Source organism: Brachyistius frenatus, unplaced genomic scaffold, assembly GCF_029030835.1.
Source record: "Brachyistius frenatus isolate BFR_SWC_R1_liver_20210118 unplaced genomic scaffold, ASM2903083v1 Contig_38, whole genome shotgun sequence".
In the NCBI taxonomy this organism is placed as follows: Eukaryota; Metazoa; Chordata; class Actinopteri; family Embiotocidae; genus Brachyistius; species Brachyistius frenatus.
In genome coordinates this window covers 1467442-1488606 of record NW_027210637.1, presented here as the reverse complement: position 1 = coordinate 1488606, position 21165 = coordinate 1467442, and the positions used below count along the sequence as shown (strand labels likewise).

The 21165-nt window shown below is 40.4% G+C and overlaps 1 protein-coding gene across 5 annotated transcripts in view; it reads right to left on the bottom strand.

Annotated features, from left to right (window-relative positions):
• The window catches only part of LOC138622727 (teneurin-3), a 187834-nt gene that overhangs the window by 150190 nt on the left and 16479 nt on the right, over positions 1-21165 (bottom strand). For 3 of the 5 annotated variants that reach the window (XM_069701719.1, XM_069701722.1, XM_069701720.1), the window contains 2 exons: positions 15913-15955; positions 9584-9658 (listed from right to left, as the gene is read on the bottom strand). The gene's annotated coding sequence lies outside the window, so the exon portion shown is untranslated. The remainder of the gene's footprint in view (positions 1-9583; positions 9659-15912; positions 15956-21165) is intronic. The other 2 variants (XM_069701721.1, XM_069701724.1) reach the window with 1 other exon arrangement.

The window sequence follows — 21165 nt, the reverse complement described above, 5'->3', positions numbered from 1 at the left end:
GTCTTCTCAGAATATGTGGGATAACAAGACCTCGCGGAACCAGAAGCCGCTCTTTAATTGGTTTGGAGTTGGAGAACACTTTCTCTGAGAAGACACCTTTGGTTTGTTTTCCTTCTTGGTAGAAACAACTTGCCTTTGTTAGGTTTGTGGCTGTAATGAAACCCTGGTTGAAAATTGGGGATTCAGTGTTCTGTTTACAGTGTGCTTACAGTCGGTCCTGTCTTGTTAAGAACTATGCAAAAAATTATTGGGGAGGCAAGAAAGTGCTGAACATTATAATTAACTTTTTTTGTGTTTTACAAAGAAGCTCTCCCAAAAGGTATTATTACAAGTAAAAAAAAACAAACAAAAAAACTTCTTCCCCATAATATCTGAGAATGTCACACTACTAGACTGGTTGTTAACTCTGCCTTTATTAACTAAACATACATGACGAATTTAAGATGGTGAACTGTAATTTTTCAAATCTTTAACAGTAATATGTTAATGAAATAACATATTTCAAGGACACTGAATTGCACAATAGAACCGAAATTAGCGATTACCAGAATTATGGCAAAGACAACGAAATTATGGATCCTGTTTACTAACATACTCTTCAGTCTTTATTTTTCAAAGAAAGGACTGTCAGTCTATCTGACATATTTCCATTTGTAGACACATTTTACTTTAGTGTAGGTCTGCTCAGTGCTAAGATAAGTAAAAGGCAGAGGGTGCTACTAACCTTATGTGGGACACACTATTTTTTGTTTGGTCCAATTTTCCAGTTTTGTCCCTTAACTTCTGATTGCTTTTGCCGCAGGTAAACAGTCACAATTAATGTACAGTCACAATTAATATCCATTCGCAAAGTCTGCTATAAACTTACAGAAAATAACACAGGAGTTTCCCATGTTTTTCACATTGAGACACCACATGTTGTAACATATGATAACATGGGAAATATATAATATATAATACATGGGGGGCTTACACATTACATCATGAAAATGTTCCACAACCACATGTTTTCCATGTGCACGATCACATGCGGTAATGTGGTCAAATATGATCACGAGTTTTTGCACGAGTAAATTTCCTGTGATTTCTCTGGAAGGGTTTTGAGGAGTTCATATGACCCGATGGCATCACATCCACCACAATGGTGATGAGTTATTATTACTTATTCACTTTACGGACACAATTCTGCCGTGACATCTTCTCGTTAAACACACAATACAACACAAATGTCACATACCTGCCAACGACTATCAAAACACGACCAGCGGATACCAGCACCGCACGAGAGAAATGATCTAATTAGCGCTGATGTGCCGAGAGCTGTTGATATTTGTCAGATTGCTGTAGAAGAATATTTCTTTATTTCTTTCAGCTCTGGCATTTTTTTCACTTTTCATTAAACTGGTCAGATGGTTGCGGAAATGCAGCTGAAAAGTGGTCACAACTAGCAGCTGTCAAACTGCACTACGGCACACATTCACACTCCCAGTGTTGGCAGGAAGACAAAATAATACATTTGAAGATTGAAGTTCAACATGATGGTGACGAATGACAAGTTCTCTGGAGAGAAACCCGAACAAAATGTAATCCCTCGTTATCTGCGAAATGAAGAAATACACGATTTCATTTTTGTGTAGTGACCCGAGTTCGCTTAAGACGGAGACAATGGGCCAACGGGAGACGCTATCGTACAATAAAACAACACAGATGAGCAGCAGCACCATGCAACCGGCCAACTATTTAAAAAAAAAAAAAAAAGAAGAAGAATGGCACGATCACATCTTCTCTGCTGGATTTTTACCAGCTGTGGGCCAAAGATGTGCCACAGATGCCTGCGCTGTACCGTATTTGAACATCCAACAAATCCCCAAAAGCATTTGTGCTGCAGCAGAGGAGTCAAGTCAATGTTTAGACAACACAAAACCATGTTTAAACAGGCACGAGACCATCTTGTAATAAAACCTCGTTCCCCCCGGCATCAGCGTAAAACTGCCAAAATCCTCGCACTGTCCCAGTAAAACTGATTCCCATCTAATGTTAGCTAACTACGCCATTATGCTCTCCCTAGCTGGTTATTGCCTTTAGGCAAAAACAATAACAACTTTTTTTTTTCTTTTTTTTTTTTTTTCCCAAGAGGACTTGGTTAAACGTATGCAACTTTTATGTGCTAAAAGTGACGGTGTGAGAAAACAGCACTAGGTTCCTCATATCCTGAGTGAGCGCTACTGTACTCCAACACGGGGCTAATGAAGAGATATGTCCTCCATTACGTGGTGATATTCCTGCTGCAGCGATTACAAAACTCTCCAGAGGGGCTCTATCACGGGCTTTCATTGAGTCCGGACCTTTTGCGAATCTTCATATCCTGCACAATTTTCATAAATTGAAGTCTAATGAGCACATTTGACATAACAATGATTTATTGTCTCGGAGGCTTACCAATTTCACCACTGCTCTGCAAATTAAGAATGTCAAGGGTTTAATCATATTCATATATATATCCTCAACAAGGGGAACGTGATGTGTCATGTGTGTAAAACAGCCCTAAATGTCTCTCTCGTTTTACCGTAGGTACGTTATGATAATACTTGCAAACATGCAGAGCACTAACAAGCTCCCTGAGGTGGCCCAATATTGTTGATGGCGAGCGCAGAGCAATATCTTTTCCACGGACCTCTCTGGGACTCACTTCCATATTACAAAGGCTTTGTCTTCCAAGACGTAATTACCACAACAACGTGTTAATGCTGTGTGCGTGATTTGTAGTCTCGTATTGACGTTGTAATTTGGCGATTGATTTTTAATTCTTCCACGAGCCGTGCACTTCATAGGGCTATTATTAACTGTTAAAGAGGGAGACGTAATCAGAAATCTCACTTTTCTTGTTAAAAAAAAAAAAAAAAAAAGCACCGAGCTGTTTTATGCTGATGGTTTTATGACTTTTTAGACATAATTACATTTCCTGGGAGAGACATCGGAGCAGTTTTAATTCAGGATTGACAGCGGCAAGATGGCGAGAGCGGGTTTTTAAGATTGAATTCCGTTACAAGTTGAAATCAACACGGACCCCTCCATTGATAGCTTTATATCTTCTTCTCAAGTCTACGACCGCTCCAGGACTGAGTGACCAGTCAATGTTTTCAATTAGCTTGTGGGGTTTTTTTTTTTCTTCACCTTCACCACTATCGAGCGGGGGTCGGGGGGGGGTCGGGGGGGGGTGGAGGTGGGTCGGCTGGTGAGCTCCGGGGTTTGGCGACGGACGGCGCACAACCGGCGCGCGGGCGGCTCGGCCCATTGTGAGGGCAAAGCAAAGCATTGATAACAGCCCGTAGAACTATTGACATGATAACATTTCAGTCTGCCGGGCCACAGTGGCACTGAGCTGCAATAAATTGAGACGAATGATCAGTCGATGACAATTTCCATAATCGTTATACCTTCCGTAATTCATCAAGGTAATGATACCCGCGCCCCTAATGTCACATTTATTCCATTTTGTGCACAGCGGCGGGCGCACAGAACGAGCCCCCCTCCCCACCTCCTCCCCACCTCCTTCACCCTCCTTCCAAAGTCCCCCCTTCCAAAAGGATTGATTACAAACCAACTGCTTTTTTTTTTTTTTTTTTTTTTGCTCCAGCTTGTGAGTGGAAGAGCAATGTGTTATTTGACTAAAAATAACAATGACGGGGATGGGAAACGCAATCTAATTCCACTCATTCAACTTCCTCTCCAGCTCCTAGTGACAGGCAAACAGGAGGCCCATTACCGTTCAAACTCATGGCTCTGTTTCTGAACCGGGGGAGTGGGGGGGGGGGGGATCTCTGCTCGCTGGCTGTCTGGAACACATCGAGGTTCGTCATTATCACATCTCTCGTCTCTCTCACTTTCCTTCACCCATTAATGACACAGTTCCTCTTTGACAATTATTCGTCATTATTGGCGAAGGATAGCAGTGTGAACCGAGCACCGTGATTCAATTACAGACAGTCATTCAAGATTAATTTACTTGCCCCCGTGTGTTGCGTATCGCTCCAGACATGGGTAAGCACACACCTTTACAAAAAAAAAAAAAAAAAAAAAAACCCAGCTCCGTTCATTGAGGCGGTATTCAAGGTCTGAGAATTATTTATTTATTTTTTACAAAATATACAGTGTATTCTATTCACTCGCCAGCTCTTCACCTCCCTGCAGTATGTCAGCCTGTCATTAACCGAGGTTGTGCTTTCATTCAAATGGTTTGAGGCTGAGTATCAAATAAACTCAACAGCACTGAAGTTAAGTTTTTATTGTGCCTGTATGGACCACAGCCATATGGAAAGCATAAAGGCGGACAGAACGAGAATGCGACTGCAGTATGCCTTCGCCCAAGCCAGTCGAGTTGCAGTTTGCATCCGTCATTTGTTATATAATGGAAGAGAAATGCAACTTTGTTCATCTTTGCTGTTGTTGATCTGCTGTATGTCTACTGTACTCGTGCAAATTCATTAAGACAAACAAAAACATCATCAAATTCCTTCTACGTGCTCACATGCTCGGCCAATAAAACGGATTCTGATAAAATACAAAGTTGTAGCTACGAACAAAATTTTAAACTGTAGATGCGCCACACATTTTCAACCTGACAGCACAGAAGATCTATAGAAATCACCAAAGTGGCCACGAACGTGTTTTGTGAGGTGACAGTGACCTTAACCTTTGACCTTTGACAGCCAACAATCGAGTCATTTCTGGATTCCGAGAGAATGTTTGTGCTAAATTTGAAGGAGTTTCTGAGATATCGTGTTCACAAAAATGGGATGGATGAATGGACAACCCAGAAACATAATGCCTCTGGGCTTGGCTGCCGCCAGCACTGAGACAATAAAATCATTTAATTTCAATGTGGCAGGATAATCTGATTATATTCACACTCAGATTATGGGGAAATATAATTTAAAAGATTTGCTTAATCTGGGATTAATTGAGTGACGTAAATATCTTTCTCATTTTACTGTTTTTTTTTTTTTTTTTTCATGACTTGTACGCAGTGACTACATTTTGATAACAAGAACCAACTGGACAGTCAAAAATGGCGGTTTGTTTAGTATCTCTGGACGTCATCTCTACTTGTGGATAAGGTGAAGAAAGCATCAGATTTCAAAGCAACACGTAAATTCAAACATTAACGATGGTAGGGATGGGTAATATTTCAGCATTATCACTTGGAATCACAATAGGTTGATATGATCGTGTTGTGTTGTACTTTTAAGAAAAAGTACAATTAAATTGTTGATTGCAAAAAAAATTAATGATACCAGAAAAGAGCGAAGGATTATTGTTCTAATTTCCTGAAGGCCATGGTGCCAACTGATATGTTGTTTTATGGAACTATCCATCTAAAATCCAAAGATGTTTTGTCCATGAAAAGTGGTACATCAACAAGCGTGAAGCCGGAACTAAAATATGTTTATTATACTTGCAATGAAAAATGATTTTTAAGCAAGAAAAGACCATTTTGTGTAGACAGTAGCATTAGAACTGAATTATTTCTGTTGCCTCTTATTCCATCTCCTCCCATCTGTATAGAATTTTTCCCTGTGGTTTCCTAACTTGGTTTATTTATAATTCATGTACATTCGTCATCACCATATTCTGTATGATCCTGAATTTTATTTGGGTTTACGCTGCAGAGGTGCAAATTCTCAAAACACCTGAAAAATTCACACCATACTAGGTCAGAGCAGTAATAAACCATTCCTAACCCCGACAGAAGCCTTTTGGCTTCCTATTTCTGGTGACTTAACATGCAAGTATGAGTGGGTGTGTATACAGTTGAAACCAGAAGTTTACATACACTGTGCAAAAAGACACATAACACTTTTTTTTCTCACTGTCTGAAGTTAAATCAGACTAAACCTCTCCTGTTTCAGGTCCGTTAGGATTACCAAAATTATTTAACTTTTGCTAAATGTCACAATAATGAGAAAGAGAATTTCTTAGAGAATTTTATATTACTTTCTTTGAGGTCAAAAGTTTACATACACCAAAAGTACTATGTCTTTAAACAACGTGGGCAAGCCCAGATGATGATGTCATGGCTTTTGAAGCTCCTGATAGGTTAACTGACAACATGTGAGTTAATTGAAGGCACACCTGGGGATGTATTTTAAGGCCACACCTCAAACACTCTGCTTCCTTGTTTGAAATCATGGGAAAGTCAAAAGAAATCAGCCAAGAAATCAGGGAGAGAATCGTGGAGCTCCACAAGTCTGGTTCATCCTTGGGTGCAATTTCCAGATGCTTGAAGGTGCCACGTTCATCTGTGCAAACAATTATACGCAAGTATAAACATGGGAATGTCCAGCCATCACACCGCTCAGGAAGGAGACGGGCTCTGTGTCCCAGAGATGAACGTGTTTTGGTCCGACATGTGCAAATCAACCCGAGAACAAAAGCTAAAGACCTTGTGAAGATGATGGCTGAAGCTGGTAAGAAAGTGTCATTATCCACAGTAAAACGAGTCCTGCACCGACATGGGCTGAAAGGCTACTCAGCAAGAAGGAAGCCATTACTCCTAAAGAAACATAAAAAAGCTAGATTACAGTTTGCAAAAAGACACCAAGACAAAGACCTTAACTTCTGGAGACATGTCCTGTGGTCTGATGAAACTAAAGTGGAGCTGTTTGGCCATAATGACCACCGTTACATTTGGAGGAAAAAGGGGGAAGCTTGTAGACCTGAAAACACCATCCCAACTGTGAAGCATGGAGGTGGCAGCATCATGTTGTGGGGCTGTTTTGCTGCAGCAGGAACTGGAGCTCTTCATAAAATAGACGGCATCATGAAGAAAGAACATTACCTGGAAATATTAAGGCAACATCTCAGGACATCAGCCAGGAAGCTAAAACTTGGGCGCAAATGGGTCTTCCAAATGGACAATGACCCTAAGCATACTGCCAAAATAGTTAAAAAGTGGCTTGAGGACAACAAAGTCAATGTCTTGGAGTGGCCATCACAAAGCCCTGACCTGAATCCCATCGAAAATTTGTGGGCAGATCTGAAAAGGCGTGTGCGAGCGAGGCGGCCAACAAACCTGACTCAGTTCCACCAGTTCTGTCAGGAGGAATGGGCCAGAATTCCAGCAGAGTACTGTAAGAAGCTTGTGGAAGGATACCCAAGACGTTTGACCCAAGTCATGCAGTTCAAAGGCAATGCTACTAAATACTAAGGAACTGTATGTAAACTTTTGACCTTGAAGAAAGTAATGAAAAATTCTCTAAAATATTCTCTTTCTCATTATTGTGACATTTAGCAAAAGTTAAATAATTTTGGTAATCCTAACGGACCTGAAACAGGAGAGGTTTAGTCTGATTTAACTTCAGACAGTGAGAAAAAAAGTGTTATGTGTCTTTTTGCACAGTGTATGTCAACTTCTGGTTTCAACTGTATGTAACCTCTCCCCCCTGTGGCTCATGCATTCACATCAACACTTGACAGACATGCTATTGATCCATCTCTCCAAATCCCAAGACAACCTGTCAATACGGATGTCTCAGGAGTGGGTCAGATTCGCTCGTGATGGACAAGCTTTTGGAAAATGCTGGACGGGGCCAGAGACGTTTTTAAAGACAGTTGATGATGAATCAACACTCCCCATTAAAAAATAGCAAAAGCGACGGGAACTTGAGTTTACCATTAAGAAAAAAATAATTATCTCGACATCTTTCCAAGATGAGAAGAAGTTTCACAGCAGCTTGGCTGAGCACTACAGAGGGCACAAGCAGCAGGGAGTGGATATAATTGAGCTGAAATTGGTCTCCCATGGCAATGATACTTTGCTCAATCTAATGCTCTGCACTGATTGGATGAACATCTCTCTCATTCCTTCTCTTGAAAAGAGGTTGAAAAGAGGCCCATCTATTAGGTTGCCTACCATCGAATCTTAGATAGAAGACATAATTCTTGCCTTAAGGGATAACATGATGCTTTATCGGCGAGACACAGAACAGACCGCAATGCTTTGAATATTATCTGATATACAGCAACGCCAACAACAATTCTTTACAGATTTATAGGCAGATTTCCTTGAACTCCGGTGTAACATTTAGGAATTTAGTAAAGAACACATATGAATGTATGCAATTTTAGACACGTGTACAGAGAGGCACATCAAAATGTGGAGGGCTGCTTCTGATCTGTATATTCGACTGCATGTTTCACTGGAGCTAGCCTAATGCTCTTATGCGAAGCAGAAAATCCAACTTGTTTATATTTTCCGACCTGAGCCACTGTTTGAATAGAGTAATCAATTTCTCATGCATCTCTTTTGGATCAATATTTACATGTGGGAGAGCAGAAAGTGGAGCTCGCAGGGGTTCCACCGGTGTCTCCGAAGATACAGAGGCTTTTAAAAAGAGAGAGGAGATGAGCCGTCTAAATAAAGGTCCTGATCTCTCTCTCTCTCTTTTTTTGTATTAAAGTAATGGAAAAGGTTTGGCCAACAAACATGACTGTTAAACCCGGAGATAAGCCCCCCGAAAAGCCTTTCGATATCGAATGTCCTGGCATGTTGTTTGAGTCAGTATTCAGAAAACACTGAAAGGGGTTTTTGACAGAACTGTATCCAATAAAATTAAATAATGAACCAATTCCAAGGCCACGAGCTAATTTTAGTTATTGTAGGGAGGTTAGCCGAAGTGACATACTGTACACATTAATGTCCAACTAAAATAGTGCCGTTATCACTGTGAAAAATGTCCTAATCTGGATTTAAAGGATTAATAAACCCTCTCCGGTAGGAAAGTGTCACATCGTTAACATCAGTTCATTATGATTAGTGCATTCAGGGAGGGACTCCGTCATGACATGTTTACGTAACATGATGAGATGAAAAAAAAACGGACTAATTGAAAATGACATATTTTCTTCTATATCAAGGCGCATTGGTGTTTTTGTGCTTTGTGCAATGGAAAACTAACAAAAGGAAAACAGGATAGTTGTGATTAAATCATAATCCACTGGCAAATTTGCAGCCAGTTTAACTCATAATTAGGTCAGTTTCAGAGAGAGTTATTACCTGCTAATGCAGCAATGAGCAGATGTATTTTCTGCAATTTGATTTGCCTTGAGGATTGATTAGGGATGGTCTGTAACCGTTTACAATCATTGTTTGAAGTGTCTTTTTCTTTATAGGATTATAACAAATATTTTTCAGACAGTCAGAAACTATATTTGGTCCCATGGTTTTGACATGATTACTGTCAAATGCTTTTGGTGAAACCCACTTGTGCTTATTCTGACCTGTTGCATTCATTTCTGCCTGAGTGCAGAGATCTATAAATGCCTTGTAGTGAAAGATTGTCGTATGCGCATACAAATTCCTTATTATCCTCTTGTTTTAGAGGACAAACCATTTGAGAGAAATGTTTACTCTTTACTTTTTTTTTTTTACTTGTATAAACAATTATAATGATTAAAGATACATTTGAATAAACCCACAGATACACTAGACACAAATAGACTCTGCAGACTCCATCCGTTTTTTTTTTACGTCATTGTTTTGCTTTACTTGAACGGTTTAAATACCGTTTCGCTTCCCTCTTACCTGAGCGCTGTTTCCAGCAGCAGCAGCATCCAGTCTCAGAAAAGCTCTTTTGAATCCAACTGCATACTCTCTGCCCTGCACCAAACGACACACAGAGAAAGTTAGCGACTAGCTGATGAACATAGTGGATCATTTAACAACTTATGAGTCCGATATTTCCCTCGGGAGTTATCTGTGAGCAGGAGTTGAAAGGAGAACGAATATTGGATTTTAACAGGTGGACACAAACTCTAAATTATCTCATGCCTGATGTGAAAACAAGACCGTTTACGAGCAATTTTGTTTGTTTCAAATTCATAGGATACTTCAGCGTTGTGTTTGCAGCTAGTTTCGGTGCCTCCACTCGGCCAAAAAACTAGATGGTTGGAGTTTCAAAGAATAAGTCAATTTTGAAATGAAAATCAGTTGTTTCTCAGTCTGTATGTGTTAAAAAATAGAGAAATGTGATACAAAAAAAAAAAGAAGATTTGTGGATATTTAATAGATGTGCCGCGTGTGTAATGTTAGATACAAAAAAAGAAAAATGTTTGTGCTCCAAGGAGAAGGTAAACAGTGAGAGAGAGAGAGAGAGAGAGAGAGAGAAAAAAGTGACAACTACGCTGCTGAATTTGTTGCTTGACTGACTGACATTTCTCATGATAAATTCATGGTAAGGACATGGCTGAGTGACTCTTGGGGCGTGGGTTAATTTGTCAGGAGGCCTACTGAGCTAGGAGTGGTGGCGCAATGACAAAGCAGAATGTCACCATTTCGTTTTGGGAGAGAGAGAAGAAATAGGCCGTGAAATGGCTGACTCTTTTGAACCAGCACACATGACGCCAGAGATATGCCGCGCTCACCTGCACATGTCTTCGGCTGTTGAGGTTCAGTTAAATCTATTTTCAGCTAAACTCGGTGTTGGCTTCCTCCTTCTGTCGGGTTGCTTTTACGCACACACAAAAAAAAAAAAAAAAACACTTTCGCGAAAGATAATGGTTTCGGTTAAAATGACCACTTGATTTTGCGCATCAAAGTTACCACTTTCCTCGAGTTCCTTAAAGTTATACAACTTCTGTCGCCATGGCAACAATATCTCTGTACTTTAGCTTTTATCTAGCTATGCCCTAAAGCTCTCTTGCTCTCGCTCTTTGCACGACTGCACTTTTAGAATGCATTTTGCGTTTTTTTTTTTTTTTATATCTCTATTCTATCTTATTAATACATTGTCTTGTGTTTAATTTGATCTGTTCTCATGCATTTTATTTTATTTTATTACATTTTAACATGTTTTTATTTTCCTTTATATCTGTTTTTATGTGGAAACACTGCATGTCATTTTCTTGCTGTAAAGCACTTCGAGCTTCAAACTATTCACCAAACCCAATAACAAGCAACAACTCAAATCATCTCGACATCGTCTGGTACCGGCATGAAACTTTAACACATTTTACTGTGTTAGGAGGCAGTGGGTATTTCATGTAAGGTCAAAAGTCATTTAAGGACAACACACCCGAGACACCAAATTATTGTTATATATACAGCTAGCGGCAGCCTGTTACAGCAGCTCCCACCCCCCCGAGTGTGTTTTGAGGACAGATACAGGAGATCATTCCTGCCGACCGCAATTAGACTGTACAATAACTCACCTCTGGCAAATTAAGACTGTTGACTGTGTTTCTTGGTTGTTTGTATATAATATATATAGATATATACTGTACTGTATACACTGTATATACTGTGCATTTTATATTTATATTTTATATTTTTACTGCTATTTTATTGCTTTTTTATTGTTCTATTATTATTATTGCTTCTGTATGCTGCTGTAGTGAAAAAAATTTCCCCTCGGAGATTAATAAAGTAACTACCTAACCCCTAACCTAACCTAACAACAATATTGCTTAACTTTAAAACTCAACTTCCATTCGTAATAAGCCGCTGGCACAAAAGACTTTTGGGGAAATTTTTAGAGGGAGATAGTCTTAGTTACTTTGTACTTTTCAGATATATTATTACAGGAGAAAACATTTGACATCGTTATTGATCAAACCAACAAACAGCATAAAAAGTAAAATGCCTCTCACTCTGAAAGGAACCGAAGTTGTATGTTTTTCTACTGAGGGTTTCATTCTTTTCCACTAGAAACATATTCATCCATTCTATGCTGGACTTTTACTGCACCGTGTTACTGTTCTCGCCACTTTCATAAATATTATAAATACTTCTCTGAATATCTGAATCTTTGAACAACTGTGAGTAACGTGTATTTTGGCTGGGTGATTTCTTACTTTGACAAACTGAACCGGTCATGTGCATCTCTTATCATATCGACTCTTAACCTTTTTAAAAAATGTTTTTAAGTGCACAAAGTCCTTAAAAAAAACAAGTGTAGTATTATTTTTCCGAGCGCTTGTCACTGAACTTTGTGTCAGACATTCGAGGGGAAGCAAAAGGTACATGAGTGTCATTAAGCACGGCAATAATCACCATGATACATTAACCATGAGCAGCTATGGTAATGGGGCTGAACATGACCTGTTATGCCAATGATGTCATTCATTAAGCTTAATACTTTAAGTTTTAATTAGCGGATATTTCTGTCACTGTGCTCGTCTTCACCTGGGTGGAAGCAAATGAGCTGAGAGGGATAAATACTCTGGCGAGAGAAATTACCTGGTGAGTCATATTGACAGGATGTAATCAGCCCTTCTTTCTCCAAGTAAAGCACAAGCAAAGGACTACACTTCATGGCTACTTTTATTTCCAACAACATTTCCCCCCCATTTAGTTGCTTGGCAACCAGAACAGCAAAGCACGCGCCACGTAATGCTCCTTGTAGCTGATGACCCGTCTCACTCATGCATTTGAGCAGGAAGAGATTGGATCCTACAGGATCTTGGCTTTCACCTGAACTTTTGTATTCAATGTCAGAGCTGGTGTTTTTCCAGACACCGTTTCTTTCAACTCCATCCGGGCGAGTTGGAAAGCAGGAGCTTTGAGATAAGCGGCCACTAAACTGAACATCAAGAGCCAAGTCACAATCCATGAAGTGCGGGGTCAGCGGTGTCATGGAGGATGCTTTACCGAGATGGATGAGCACTGAGCCACTCATCATGGCCAAATGACGGCTTTGAAAACGATTGGAGCGGACCGGGTCTCCCGCCTCTTCGCAATTAGCCATAAACTGGCCGTAGCCTCAGACGTCAGGTTGCTGCTGTCTTGTACAAGCTGCCCACCCACAACTGCCCCATGCCCCCTCCACCATATGTCAGGTGTTTGCACCCGCTCGCCCCAGACCAGACCACAGTATCTCCTCTCCCACTCACGAGCACACTCCTCGGACAAAGGCTTAATCCAAACTGCTGTCCGAATATGGAATAGCCTCAGAGAGGAATGTGTTGGCCAGATAACAGACACTGGTCTCCAGGCCTTTAAGGGCTAGATGAATGGGAAAACCTCCTGACCACACTGTTAACAGAATTTGACTGTTGAACGGCAGTGAACCATGTGATTGGTCAGCCAATGCACTGTATACCTGGCTCCTGATCACAATCGCAATCAATTAAAGGGAAAAAAAGACCCCACTTCTAATCAGTAGAAGTTTATCGCAGCATGGTTTGCATACTCTGCAACTTTGCAACATAATAAACATATTAGAGGAGAAAGTACGATAATTTCCTTGGAAGTTTGTCAGCATTTAAACATGTTTTCGTCAATGGAAAAACTAAAAAAAAGTGCCAGACTGTTACTGTATAGAGGAGAATATTTAGTCAAAGTATGAAGTCTCTATTATAGGAGAATTATTTTGTCGATTTGTCAGCATATACACAATATGACATCCGTTACACTTCGTAGAGTACAAATTGCAAAAAAAAAAAAAAATTTAAATTTAAATGTTCCAAAGACATGTTTTGGACTCGTTATCTGAAGTCCACAAGCTAAAAACCATCATTAAAGTTGTACTTACACATGGTGCCACTTCCTAATTACCGCACATTCACACTGAGCAGCTGAGGGGTCAAATGCCTCGTTCAGGGACAAACACTCTGGAACTCAAAGTTAATACAGACTTGAAAGGACCAAAAAAAAAAAAAAAAAAAAAAAATCGGGTTTGCTCGTGGTAAAATGCCCATTTAGTAACCCATATCATTGTTACATTGTAGTGATAATGACTAGAGGAAGAATAATAGAGTGTCTTTTCTGGTCATTGGAAACTGAGACAAGGGACCGTCTTATTACTTCTCATCAAAAGAGACCATGACAGACTGAAACCTTCTAATCCTTCTTCACAAGAGTTCAGAGGAGTTGCGCAGCCATATGCAGGTCACTGTGTCCTTACTCTGGAAATGTGCTGTGATTAGGATGTAAAGGAAGTCATGAAAGTAGCAGTCTCCAATCATTTGTTTCCATAGTTATAGCCCTCCAGTCAGTTTCCAAGTCTCAGATGATTCTCCCGTTTGTTTTAGGTTTAGACTGAACAAATATCAGATGCATACACAGTTAGACGAGTCCTCTCCAATTCTTATGCTGAAACATGAGATTTAAAATTATTTTTTTTAAATAATATTTCATCTGTTTTATTTAATTACTTATCAAAGGAGGCCTAGAGGCTCAACAGTGCTCATTAGTTTAAAATGTAAAAAAATAAATAAAAGGAAATCAGTGGAACAATTGGACGTGATAAAATATATCTCGATGAAGTTACATGAGATTTCATTAATGGACCCCGAGGACCTAAAGTCACCCTCCTTATTCCTTGGTGGGTCCCAGCCCTTAACTTCCAGCCCAGAGCAAAAAAAAATACAACTTTTTATTTTGTTCAGCTCTTTTGGTGCCTGCATGTTTCTTTTCCCACCTTCAACAGTGATAACTAATAATAATTTAAAAAAAACAAACTTGTTTTAATCCAACGGCCAGGCTACCTTCCCAACTGCATCTCTGAAGTATCAGGATTGGTTCATCTTTTCATTTAGTTATCTCAATTATCAATCAAGCGTGACGATTCCCCGCTGCTGTACAGATGAGGGGTTGCGTTGAGTTTATTCGACACTTTTAATGAGTGAGATGAGCAAAGGGAAAAAATAAAAAGAAGAGAACAATTATTGAGAGTCTCTGAACCCACAGAAGTGAAATCAATGAGATGCCTGATTTTAACATTGAACCTGCATGTTTATTTTTGGAGTAGATGAATATCACTTCTTTCATTTTTTTTTTTTTTTTTTTCACAAGCTGCTCTGAATACATAAAAAGGGGGAGGCCGTCTTCCCGGAGCATTCAAATTCTGATGCACACCTAATGTACCCACACACGCTCACATCCAGTCTTTCAAGCCTATAATCGAGTTAGCACAAACATAATCACGTTACTGTGGCTTCTCTTTTTCAGTGTTACATTTATATGCCAGGCTGTTGTTAGATAGGTATGCTTCATATGCAGCGTGCTGCCACTCTTATTTCTTATTGAAATATTATTTGAAAAAAAAAAAAAAAAAAAAAAAAAACGGAAAAAAACAACACGAGAAGTGTCTCAATCCAGCCGCTATTATACTCCTCCTACACATGCACAGACATTGATTATGATTATGTAGTGATTATGCACTCTGCATGCCAGCCACGCAGCAGAAGAGTGGAGGGGAGCATTAAGGGGCTTGGCGACTGTGGGACCCCCTGCTGAGATGAGAGAGGAGGTAAGAGCCAAGGAGAGGGGAGTGTAGAGAGGGCTAACCAATCGGCTGTGCGCTGGGAACGGGACCAATCATGGCTACTGCTCGGGGCTCTGTTGCTCCCAGTTTCTCTGGTAATTCTGCCTTTTTTTTTTTTCTTCTTACATCTCCATCTTATTTACTTCTCTCTTCCTAAACGCTCTTTCTCCGCAGCTCTTACCCCTTTTCTTTTTTTCTCAGCCTCATGAATCGTACCACGGGGCGACACACACACGCACGCACACACACACACACACACACACACACACACACACACACACACACACACACACACACACACACACACACACACACACACACACACACACACACACACACACACACCTCTTTTTAGTCACCTACCCTAACCTCCATCCTCCAGAGCACACACCCCTCCAATTTCTCCTTCAAGCCCACCTCTTCCACTCAACGCTTTTCCTCCAACCCCCGGTTTCTTATTCAGTGGCCACCCTGCTTTTACACAGTCCACTCCCCCCTCCGTCAGATTATTATTCTGTCTGCAGTCACTAAGGAGATGCACACACCATCCATCACAATGTACAAATTCTCAGCCCGCAGATTCGGTTGGCTCCTAATTAAAAAGCCTTTCCACTCGTTTTCTTGGGAGATAATTAGACTTTCATCTCACCAGGATGCCACGTCCATAGATCCATTCTCTTCTTCCAGGAGGCCTATAGGAGAAAAAAAAAGAAAAAAAAAATCAACGGTCTTTAACCACTCTCCTCTGGGGCACCAGTCAATAATTAAAGAGATCTTTCCTTACAAAACAAAACAAAACAAAAAACCTCTGCCTTAAGTGAGCTAAATGCGAAAAAGACTAATATATTCAGCTTGTGAAGAAAATGAGTTAAAGGGAATGGGAACGTTTCTTTTACGTGAAAGGTCGAGGCTATTCTTCGCACGCGGCTTCCTATAGCTGCTTTTCTGACTTAAAGACATTGATTTTTAAGTAGCAACGCCGATACGAGGGTCCATTTATAGCCGCGCACCGCCGCGTCACGGCGTAGCCCTGATGTGAGCTCTGAGGCCGTGGAGCTTTGGGCCTGATATGAGACAGCTGGAAGGGTTGAATTATTGAAGAGCACGGACCAGCTCCGAAACACGGGCCGTGTCCTCGCAGCTGCTCTGTGTGCTGAAGCCGACACTTCAGCAGTTGTCAGACGTGTGCAGTTAACAGGGTCCATCTGTTATTGAGGCGTAATGAACACAGTCATAGCCGTGGAGAAATGAATCACTGCCATGTTATTGGAGTTCGACAATAGCAACGATTGTGCCATCCATGCGGTGGAAATGGTAATAATTGTGATATTTGTGATTAGAATGATGATTAGGACGCAGGACGATGGCAGCGGAGATGGTGGCGATAATGAAGGCGGTGTGTGTCTGCCGTGATGATGACGGCGCACAGAAGGAAAAAAAGAAAAAAAAAAAACACGGTTCGGAAAAATCAACACGTCGATAACGTTCACATTTTTGCCCATTATGCATGCATGGAACAAAAAAAACATTTGCATATTGGCACTGGACGGAAGGACCCGTGGGCCCGGAGAAAAATAACAAAACATTAAACTCACTGTAGCTATAATTGTTGACAGTTTCATGTAAACACCTGCCAAATTGAAAACTCATCATTCTAATGTAGAACAGAGGCAGCGTTGAAAGGCACGCAAGACTGTAACCTCCAAAATCAATAGCCGACCTGCCTTTCATTACATAAGTGAAATTTGTATTCATCTCAGAGATATATATTTATCCCACTTATACCCTTGGCTCAGGAGCAAATTCATTTAGTAATGATTACCTGACTCAGGTAAAACCAATTTCCATTCACTTGTTACCCAGAGTTGGCGACAAGGGCGCAGCCAGGGTCACTTTTCAGCAGTTTTTTTTTTTTTTTTTTTTGCTGGTTGCAGGCGCACCATCAGCACTTGATGCCACGGACTCTGTGTGCGTGCGTGCGTGCGTGCGCGCGTGTCGGTATGCGCTCCGGGCGGATCAATTTGCTTTAAGACCGTCAAAGTAGATGCGTTGCAATGACACAAACGGCGGTAGTGCATCTTGGCTTTAGTGCTGTAGCTTAGTTTGAAGGCTGTCAGCGAGGCTGCGTGGGCGTTCGGCAGTCTCGCTCCCCTCGAGAACTGCATTCAGATAAAAATACTCGCAGCCCTCATAGATGCCGAAGGGGTTGTGGTGTGCATACAGTACTTTTCAACGTGAAACTTGGATAACTGTAAAAAAAAAAAAAAAAAAAAATATATATATATATATATATATAATTTATTTTATTTTTCTGAAAGACGGAATGGTGCCTGGTTTGAGAATACGCGTTACTTCTTCTTCAGCCAAGAAGGAGCTGAAGTTATTTCTGTCAACATGAAATATTTTAGCCCAAAGGTAGAAACCAGCGCATTAAGTCATGTTTAAGGTACCCCTCCTCCTCCAGGATACCTGACTAGGAACCTCTTTTTGTGTCAGGTAGAAGATAAATCTTTTTTTTTTTTTTTTAGATATGCTGCCTTCCTCGGCAAAAGCAGGTGATTATCATTTGCGCTACATTCTGCCAAAACCCAAAATCATTAAACTGGTTTCAAGGGAGAAACAAAATAAAACACTAACAAGTGATAAATATGTATGTTGTTAAAATAAACGCAAAAACTAAAACAGCACTATAAACGTACAGAATAAAATGATTCCAAGGAGGGATTTTTTTTTTTTTTTTTTTTTTTTTTTTCACAAAATGGAATAAAAGGGTGAGATGTGGGTTTTATCTTGAACTTCCACTTCACATCAAGGTGTTGGAAAAGTATTATTCTCTTTCACTTACATGTGTTTTTGTATGTGCGGGAACAAGATGAAGACATCAGGATATAATCTTTTTACACATAAATGATTGAAAGGTTTACTTTCATAGCATTCCTATAAGACGCACATTACAGTGTGAGATTTTTAATCCCTACATTTTTGAGATACGTTTGTGTTGTCTGGATTTTACGGCTTTGCACTAAAACGTGAGTAGAGGTAACATGTCGGACAAAATGTAAAACAGATTAAGATTCTAAAATAGTGAGTAAATTGCCTTTTCAATGTTTTATCAATAATCTTTAAAACTATATGGTGTGATTTAAGTTTCAGACTTTGTAATGCTTAATTCGACATTTAAGGGACAGTAACAAATGGCACCATTGACATTCCATAGATAACAGACTGTACATGCGTTTTTTTGTTTTCCTCAAACAATACGAATCTACACAAAGGACCAAAACAAAAAAAGAAAACCCGCTAAGGACTGTGGCTCCCAGGCGAAGCGCCAACCCCAAGAAATTGGAGGTGGGCTATTTTATTCTCATTTTATCCAAACATATTTTTCGAACCATCCAAACACAACTGAAAGAGGCCTAGGGGGAATCCACATTTTAATACCAAATCTGGTGTGTTTTATTTTAAGTAAGGCACTGGTTTTATGGTTGGGGAAAGAGTATAGGGAGTAACTTTCAGCCCTTTTTCAGCTCTAGCAGAAGTGAAAAAGACTTAATGAAGTTTATTTAACTCCTCAGGCTCATCGAGATAAAAAAAAACACACAAAAAAACAGTTACCAGCTGCACCCCACAAGGCTACATTTAAAATTTCACAGATCATAGGTTTTGCTCGCCGTTTCATTTATGCAACTATTCAATTTGTTTCTCCTCCATTAAAGAAGAGTGGATATAATTGCAGCTGACGCCATCAGAAGTAATTTTGTCCGGCGTCGCGATGTGTCTTTGTACGGTGAGATAATGTCAAACACAGCTTTGATTTTAAGTTCGCGCAATTACCGTTTGAATTAAGGGTTTCCTAATCCTGCCGTCGACAGTTGTTCAAAATTCCTGCGGTTTCAGTTTTAAACATGTTGCACCCGTACCGGTGAGGGTACAACGTGACATCTTGTTTCCGTACAATTACTGGAGTTCGGGTCTGTGATTGTTTAGTTAGGCAAGTGTTTACGCGAGCGTTCATCCTTTGAGATGTTGCCGGAGTTCTCATTAGCATCGACATCAGTAGAAGTAGCGCAGCATCACATGTTTGATCTGTATCAATTTACTTTACCTTCGCAAAGGGAGTTCTGTTACGCACGTTGTGGCTAATACATCAGTTTCTTTGGTTTATATTTGTGAAACCTCTATCAAATACGTATTGCTCAGATGTCTTCTGAAAGTGGACACCATTTTCTTCCCCATTAAACAACCTATGGCAGTGGTATTGGCTCTCTCCAATCTCAGCTCCTCTCTAATTAGCTGCTGTGAGCATCTGACAAGAACAACAACATCTTTGTTGCTCTGCAGGGGGTAGCAGAGGGTCAAACCACATCGAGCTAGAAAACAGCACAACACACTCCAGCTCAACAGCTAAATTTAGCTTTCCAGCTAAACTCGTGTAAATCTGGAGGACCACAGTTTCTTGTGACATGTGTTTGTGATGATCCACGAGTGAACACGGATCTCCCTGGAAAAACCATAAGAAAGCCGCCTGTTGCCATGTCAGACGCGCAACTAGCCCAACAAGGATTTATTCTGAATAATGAACAGCGCGAGACAATTTTGGATACGGAGCACTGTGGCGCATAAGGCACATTAGCCTTTGGTTTTGATTCCTGTCCTGCTTAAGGGAAAGATGTTCAAAGCTCTTCCACGGCAAAATGCCGCTCGCTTTCAAAGACCCCCTGCTGCTCGTGTCAGAGCACCAGTTCTCTCTGTACTCCATAAATTAAAGTTATCCCAAATGTCTCGTGGCATGAAGTGAAGCTTCAATCCTCCGCACGCATTAATTAGGACTGTAACACAACCTCGCTGTATGCTCATAAACAGCAAGTGTTTGTTTTTTTTTGTAACAACTTCCGTGCCCTTCCCCAAAACACTGTATTAACTTTGGGTGATCTACATTACAGTGTTGGCAATGCGCCAGATGTTGAAGCTATCATATTAAATACTACGTGTCTCCGTTTTTTTGTTGCTCTCAATTAACATCAATCAGGTGGAGTACAAATAAGTTGCGGTCCGAATTTTCTGTAAATTTCCTTTTTTGGTGATCTGTGTAATTGTTGGTATCTGCGATACAAAAAAAAAACAAAAAAAAAACGGCTTTGTTAAATACAATATTGATGAAAATACTGACCCTTGGGGATTTACATTATTGCATATTCCCACTACAGAAACCCCAAGAGGTGAGAGGATTGATTACATTTTCCTGTCTTCTCTTGCCCTAATTAAAGATCTTAGGGATAGCCCCCCATGGGAGGACTAACTCAACTGTTTCATCTGCACATCACATCTTCCTGGTTCACGCCACAGCGGCACACCTCGTCTTTTTTTTTTTTTTTTTACCAATGGACATACATATATAATGAAGCTCCTATACAGTAGACTGAATACAGTGTGATTTGACCGCACACAGATTCTATATTTGGCAGGTTGATGGGAAAGCACTCCTGCGGCGTGTGAGAATAAAGTGCACCGGGAGACGTCCACGTGATTTCTTTCTGCACTCTTCACAACATGACATCACGCATTACTTCCCTGTGCGGAGAGCTGGAAACGACACAGTCCACCACAGCAGAATATGCAATGAAACTGTCAGGAAAAAAAAAAGCGACAGAGGAACAGAATTATCATAGCTTGTTTCCGCTCATTTAAAAACCCATACTGCACGACAATGAAACAGATGGCGAGGCATAAATGTTTGTCAATTCCATTGATTCGGCGACAGGTGCCAATCAAAGTGCTGCCGCTGACGACTTTGATGATGACAGAACGCAGAGTTAACATGCTTCGTTATACTCCCTCATTATCTGGAGAGACGCACGCCAGCGAGTTTCGACAAATAGACCTCTCGCCTTCACAACAGCTT